Raw genomic sequence first — 8,401 nt, 5'->3', positions numbered from 1 at the left:
CTGGGTCTGAAAAGTGTATTGTTTCTTTCGCTTTCCTTTGAACTGTAAAGTAACTAAACCCCTTGAGCACTAAGTTATTGATGAGTTTTGTCATTGATGAGAATTTTGCTCATCAAAATGATGGGAAGTAAGTGTGTATAAAACAAATATACTATATCATCATACATCATTTCATCATCCTTTATGGCGCACTCGATTTACAAACAAAATGCGGAAATTCAATGAGATGATTAAGGATTGAAAACAATGCTGCCAGTCCTGATTGTAAAGTTAAAACAATAAACCAAAGTTCTCCGCGAGTCGTCGGAATGTCCAACTTTCGACTTCGGATCTTGCAAGACAAAATTATAGACCTGCCGTGTTTAGATAAAAAAAATTACAGGATGGCGATTTGGCCCGATCGGGCACACAGACATTACAGTACCGTTTCAAAAGCACACTGTGAATGAAAATTAACGTTGGATGGTGACTCGTCGTGGGAAAGATTTGTCGTGCATGGGCATAATCTGCATAATTTTTGTGCAGGTTATGGGGCGCCCGCACACGACAGAATCTTTCTGTCTACGTCGTGACCGTAACCTGTGAGATTTTACAGTCTTTTGTGTGACACACTCTTGAAAGTCGTGTCTCCTTCTGTTATATGAAAACGAGAACCAATCGGCAATGTTTGACTGTTGGATACATGATCTTGAAAGAAAAGCAACATGTCCTTTTTCTAATGTCTGTGACGATTGTTTTCGAAACTTGATTCGAGATTCGTTTATCATCATTCTCCATGCTCCAGAAGATGCTGTGCCAGGAAAACTTCAATTTTCTGTGTGTCGAAAACACTTTACTTCGATTGTGGATTCCGGTAGAATCTAATTTTGGTGATCTTAACGGGTGCCTAACAAATTTAAAGTAGTCATGCCAGTCGGAACACACAACACAGAGGATACTATCATGTCCCTCGACGACTACGCGAAAATACTAGAGATATTGACAAGAAATTTAAACTCTGGTCATTTCCGAAAGTATTATGTAAAATGCCACCGTTATAATATTTTCCGGAAGTTATTGACCTTATCATACATCTATGTCGTTTGGGACTTTGTGAGATATTTTTGGAAATGTCCCCGCGCTTATTATCGAACGATATCCGGCAGTTACGGCCTGGGGGGGGGGGGGGGGGGTCGGAGGAATTGCTTTAGAAACTCCAAAATTTCGAGTAACCCCCCTGCCAACCATGACGTGTTTGAGTAACCGCCTCTCTACTACAGAAATTTTGAGTGAACCCTCCCTCCTAAATAAAAATTGGGAAAGTTAAATATCTATTCAGTAAAATGGATTGCTGCTGCGACAGGCCCTGTTCAGACCCTGATTAAACCCTGTGGTACAGGTCTCTGTCGGAAAGAGGTTCCATTACTGTGATGACATGCAGTGTTCTCCGTAGGATTTTTTTACAAGAGGGCGAAGATGTGGTGCGAAAGCACCACATGCGACCGCACAAGCGGTCGCGGGGGGAGGTCTAGAAGGCGGTATCCCCCCTCCTGCCGTTGGAGCTTTTGAAATATAGAGATTAAAATGGTGCTATCTGATGGTGCTTGGGGAGTATTTTTTCAGATTTTTTTCGTATAAAAAACTCAAAGGAAGAGAAATCTGAGACAGTATTCCAAAACTTATATTCCAGTTCAATGATTTCAAGTACATTTTTTGAAAACGAAAAAATAGCGACGGACATACATTATTCACATTTATTATTTATTATTATTTTCCTGCAATAAAAGATGGGTTTGTTGTCAAGGCATTCCACTGGTTTTAAACTTTATAGAATCAGAATTGGCTTGCTTTACACATTTTCCCCTATCGGTAACCTATACAACATAGAATATAAAAAGCAGACGTTTCTCATGAATGATCAGGCAAGTATATCAATCTTTAATCAGGAAATACTGAAAAATGTACTCAGTACTAGCCTCTAACATAAGGCTTGCCACGTCGAATAGCTGATCATTCTCGTCTGAAGATCACAATAACGTGAAGCACATAGTGTAATGAGATTTTAGTTTCTACTTCAAACCACCTGTATTATGATTTATATATATATATGTATTATGATTTATATATATATATGTGTGTGTGTGTGTGTGTGTGTGTGTGTGTGTGTGTGTGTGTGTGTGTGTGTGTGTGTGTGTGCACAAATACCGGGTATGAATATACATATCTTTACTATTATTGTTGTATTAATTCGTAACTCCACTAAATGCTTCAGTACATATCAACAAAATTGAGTAGCCCCCCTTTCTTTTTCTCCACTTTTGAGCAACCCCCCTTGTAGCTTGTGATTTCTTGAGTGACCCCCTTTAGATTCCTCCGACCCCCCACCCCCCAGGCCATAAATAATGACGGCTCCTGGTGTCGCAGTCATCACGTATTTGAGTATCGTAGAACTCTTGCCTTTGGAGTTTTTCATTCCTGGGGTATCAAACCAGGTGCTTATTGAGTTGTATCTCAGGGCACGGATTTATTTTTAGTCTTTGTGTCTTTGGACTCGATTTCAAAACACGGCGATTCTAAACGGCTGACGTTTTAGGGAATTTTCCATTGATCCATTGAATGGCATATATGTAAACGTGCAGAGCAGAGGGACCGTGTGCAGACAAAAGGTAAGTTAAACGTAGATCGGGGTTGGAAAGCAGGGCGGAAAGATAAGCCTTCCATCCCCCGCAAACGTTGAACAGGAAATGGCCAGCAGTAACCAAGAGTAGATAAGACAAGTGTTACAAAAAGAGTCCCCCAGGGCAAACGATAATGTGGAAATAGCCATACAATTCACCAAACGGTTATTCCAAATGGTACGTAATGATGTAGTTTAATTTGATCAGACAGACAGACACTAAGAGATAGATAGATAGATAGATAGATAGATAGATAGATAGATAGATAGATAGACAGACATACGTGCTTACGTGAATGTATGCAACACACGAAGACACGCATGCAAGACGACAAGCAGAGGTGTATACAGACGTGCGGACAGTGAAAATGGCCTAACAGACTAACATACTGATTGACTTTGTAGTTGGCGACCTATCCTAATTTGGAATGCACGGTCTCGTTAAATTGCCCTCATGTACCCTACGATGTATGGTACGCAAGAGAAGGCACGCTTTGCAATTCTGAATTATTTTAGTGTCGACTTGCTTTTGTGTCACAACAGAAGGCAGAAAAATGAGAAGTGACGATCGATGCGTACACAATTTTGTTTGTGACACACTTCTGTTTTGAAGACAAGAAACAAAAACAAAAATAAACGTCTCATGATATTCGACAGAGCTCTTGAAAAACAGCGTCTAGGTTGAACTATTAGATACCAGACGAGTAGCATTGTTACCCGAGAACAAGTGAAAGCCTTTAAAATGCAGTGCTTGTATGTCACTGTCTGAAGTAACATACTGAACATACCAATGTATATTTGCAGTTACTATACGCAGAAGCAACCGACGCAGACTATTGCTGAGAAAAGCCATCGCAAGCGATATCTTGGTTGGCGCCGTTTGCCTTGAACATTTTATAATTTGATCTTTTGCGCGCCGAGCTCCTTTGAGAAACTCCACCCGGAAGGTAGAGAGTATAGGATGTGTAGATCTTTGTGGGGTGCTCTCTATAGGTATGGGGGTTTAAACGTGGTGAGTTTGGAAAGGAAAGAAGTAGTGGAACGGAGGGGAATTGTTTCAAATTGCAGCGGGGAGGATGCACTCACTGACCATGAGAGAAAATGCCAAGAGAGTTTGACCGGTTGACCTCGCTGTTAATTTTATGCAGGAAATTACAATAACAATGCTTGGTCGAATGACGCAGTGCCTTGAGGGTGGGATCACCAGTGGTATATGGGGAGGAGTACCTTCCCGATGGTGATAAGTGGTGCAGATTACCGTCGCCTAGGTGACTGGCGTATACGCGTGCCAAAAGACACCCATGGTTGATTTCCTGTTGACCAGTCGGATGGCAGAGTTGCAAATACCTGGACTGAACCATTTGGTTTTTTGTGGGTGTCGGTGGTACTTTGACAATATAAGTAAAGATGCACATATTGAGTTTATTGTCTTGTTTATGAGCGGCCAGTATTTCCAACAGCATAAATTATGTGCATTTGTCCTTGAAGGAATAAATAATTTTCGAATAAAACATCGCGAATGTAACTACATTCTTAAGCTCGACGTACACTTAAGTGCCCCAAAGAACCATGAAATCGCCCGACTTTCGATTGAAGAGATGAGTTTTGCCAAACCGCGTATACAGAAAAAGTGGCAGATGACTTTACTTTTAGAATCATAGACAGTATAGCGAGATGTAAAAAATGTGAAACAGGCTCCCCACCTAACTATCCTAAATGTTTTTGTGTCGAGTTTGTGTTTGATTCGTTTCGAAAATGTGTTCCTACATTCTTATCCGATTGTTTGTGTTAATGAAATGTTTGTTTCGCTTTGGATATTTGTAGAGAAGTTTGGATTAGTGTGTACGGTAATGTTTTGTTTGTGTGGGGGAAAGCTTATGGCGAGACGCAGCCGGACCTATGTTGTTACAAAAGTTGATAGAGTCGCCCTTTGACGCTTGCGTTTCGAAACCCGAGTGTGGTTTCTCATCAGTCGCAGTGTAGATTCTTTCCTTAGTTTGTGTTTGTGAAAAATTTATTTTAATGCATTTTAGTGGTCTTGCTTTCCGATTAGCGAGGCAAGTATATTAATTTTGGTCACGTTGTGAGTCCGTTTGGTGGTTCGGTTTGTTTGTTCTATATTTCTTTACTTCGGTAAATTTTGTTTTGACTGGTGTGTCTTTTAGATTTTTGCGGAGGTTTGTGAATTTTTAGGCAATAAGTACCACTGCGGGGTACGTATTTTATGTTTATTGGATCAAGATACTTACAAGTATCCTGGTTGATGTGCTTGTTCTCGTACATTTTAATTAATAGTTCGTTTACTGTTTGTTCTGGCTTGTTGTGTATAATACTGAGTGTTACGTAATTGCCTTTCGCATTCGAGTACGTAATCGTTTGTGTTGACAATAACGAAAAACCGACCCTTGTCGAAGGGTTATTTTCCCAAAATTTGTCCAATGTTTGCAAGCTGCTTTATCGCGATTCTTTTGGCACGCGACATGTTTTGTTTCCTTGTATGAAAGGGTATCTCTAGAAGTGCGAGTTTAGAAGCTTCAGATAGCTTTCAAGTTTTTGTTTTATGTTGTTCGTGGAGTCCAATTTGACTTTTCTTTGAATTGGTGTTGTTGCGATTGTTTGTGTCTCACCATTTACATCCATGGTCTCACGATGTAGCGTAGTCACATTATACGACTTTATTTGTTGAAATCCTGAGGTGGTTTTATTCTGTTTGGTTTTGTTGGTGTCCGAATGAATTTTAAGGCTTTTGCCTAGTACTATTTTTCGGAGTTTCATAGTTTGAGCGATGATAGGTTGTTGTTGAATTTCATGTTGTTGTCGGCTTTTCTTTGGAAATAGCTGATTTATTTCCACGGCCATGTTTTCTGTTACGTTACTGTGATTGTTTATTTTGTATTTAATGTTGTGTTTCAGTTGTTTGTTATGTGTACGATTTTTGTTATTGTGTTCTATGTCATTTTATCGTATATTTTGGTAGTTCCCTTTTTGGAGTATTTGGTGGCCCTGAAAAGGGCCGCTTGGTATGGGTTTTTGTTAGCGCTTGGCGCGTTTGTTTTGGCGATGAGCCTAGCTTTTTATGCTTCTTTTCGCCGATTCGATGTGCTTGGTGAGTAGGTGTTTGCCGCCTTCTTGTCACTGTGTGTGCGTACATGGACAGTCTGCATAGCCCTTGAATGTGGTCTCGATTTTGATCAAACTTACAATTTAGGAGTATATATCAAAACTGATAAATGATTTATGTGATTACTGTAGCTATAGATAGGCTACATTCAGGACGGGCAGCGACGGGCAGTAATTAGTAGGCAAAACAGGTGGTTTTCACCGTGGGCAGAACTCGGTGCAATGATACTGAACATTAATAGTAAGCCTGTCACCTTGAAGGTAATGCTGTAGGTGAAACAAGGACTTCAAACACACGATGGTACAAACAACACCACAAGTGAAACGTACACATAGAAATACACGCGTTCCTACGTTGTGCCCACCCGGGCCACGCGATTAAAATATGACTGATACTGCTGGATAGTGTTAATTGGGTCGGTAAACAGTCAATTAATAGTTTAATTGACTACCTGGGTGATTGGCAGGTCGTGTCCAACGACGCATATGCAAAGCAGGCCAAAAGCCCCAAGCCCCCAAAGTTATTGACAGCTGGCCAGGGGTCACCATGAATACGTAATGAAGCTTCACTACGCAGAAACTGCGTAGTCAAGCCCTTCTTAACCGGTCAAACTGAGCTTTCACTTCACTAAGAAATTTCTACTTTCGGCTGCTTGGCTACCAAAATAGAATGACGTTCGCTTCAAATCGACAAAAATATTTTTCTTAGTATCCTCCAACTGTCAGCGCATATGAAATAAATCTCTTCTACTGTCTACCCTGTAAGTTTGCCAATAAACGGTGAACATGAATCAATCCATAATTGCCCAACTCTGAGAAGAAGAAAGTACATGTACCAGACCTGTTTCCTGTCAGTTATCATTGCAGGTCGGAGCTAACTTTCGAGCCTCTAAGTATGTGCTTGCATCTTGCACTTCAACTGCATATGAGCGTTCATATACGCTTCTGAAGTTTCGTATTTCCTTCCCATACAGAATTGTTGATTTTGGTATAAAAAAAATTTTCCTCTATCGACACAGGATCAACTAGGCAGGGTTAGGCGTTTCTGTCGACCCTAGAAGAAATCTTAAAAAAATAAACTAATTCGTTACACAAAAATATTTGTTTTTTAAACGAAAATCATTGTCCACGACAGGATATTTCGCAAAAAGTTTTTCATATATGAGAAAAAACGCCGACATAGGGACAACCTGAACATTTTGTCTGAGTTCCTCGCCATCTCCCGTGAGGCGACGCAATCCAGCCTCTTGATCGCAAATGCAACATCTTCAGCGAACAGTTGAGCTGACCCTGATAGTGACTTTATCGTACTAATTCGGCCAGACAGTGTGCAAGAGAGTAGAGAGATAGCGCTATATTCATTTGTCCATCAGCGTCAACAGCGAACGACGAACATCACTAGAGATCTTAAGTTAATTGATAAGCCAATACGGATAACGTTATACTTAAAGTTTAATGAAGAAAAGCTGCTAGATATTCGAAGATCGGCTTGAAAATAAAATGAAAATTCCTTGGCCTTTGGATCAGGACCAATTATGGCAAAACGCAATAAACAAATTAAAGAGAGGTTCGTCAGAACTGTTCACAAATACTAAAAGGTCAAATGGGACCATGCGGTCAATGTAAACACTGTATCCAAGGTACGCTGGCGATTGATGAAAGTTACAACATGCTCGTCGTGATGTGTATTGTAAAATTTAAATGTTGCAGCTATGTTGACGTGATGCATCTATAGATACCGTGTATGAAATACATTGTAAACAAGAAAGAGTTTCACAGATGCAGTTCCGACTGTATCCCTACCAGGGGAAAAGGGGCTTTGGTGAGAACAATGGCTGTAGATTACCATTGAAGGCACATATTTCAGAATCCACTAATTACCACTGTCAGCCTTATTTAGTCATCTCCCACTAAATCTTCGAATTTTTCCAAAAAAAAATCTCCTTCTCCTACCCTTTTTGTTGTCATCTGCCTTCAACGAATCTGCAAAACACAAGACTAAGCACAGTTTTTTTTAAAAAAAATCAGCATTTATAATTAAAAGGTACACGAATTCATCATGCTTATTCGTGTATTGTATGACAGTACATCTCTGCATATTCACAACAAAGAGTCAAATTCACACTTACATTTAATTAAACATTTTTCCCTACAAATGTTTGTCATATTTGAACTTATGACATCTAATTCAACCAGTTATATATGATGAATTTTTTTGAAGCCTCTGTGACTTACATGTATCAGCCCGTCAAAAATGTTAATTGATTTTCTTCAATAGACAATTTTAAAAAGTGTAGGGCCTATACTTTTTCTATGAACATTTCCTCTTTTCTTTTATTTAGCTGAGTTCTTGTGCGTGTTGGAGCCGCACACGGACTCCTTCCCATTGGTTTTCCAAACGTAAAATAAAATAAAATAAAAACAGTTTTTTTTTACATTAGACGTTATATGTGTTATAGGCGGCAAGCAATGGTTATCCTAGGGTCTGCGTGAGAGACAAAACATTCCTCGAATTTGATCCTGTGCACGAAAGAAAATGATTTGAACAATGCGTGTTTTCCTCGGACGACTAAGTTTCTGTCTCGTTACGGAAATCTGCATGAAATACTAGCTTACACGAATGTG

The sequence above is a fragment of the Ptychodera flava genome, chromosome 14 (assembly GCF_041260155.1).
Source record: "Ptychodera flava strain L36383 chromosome 14, AS_Pfla_20210202, whole genome shotgun sequence".
NCBI classification, from domain to species: Eukaryota; Metazoa; Hemichordata; class Enteropneusta; family Ptychoderidae; genus Ptychodera; species Ptychodera flava.
This window is presented reverse-complemented; position numbering follows the sequence as displayed.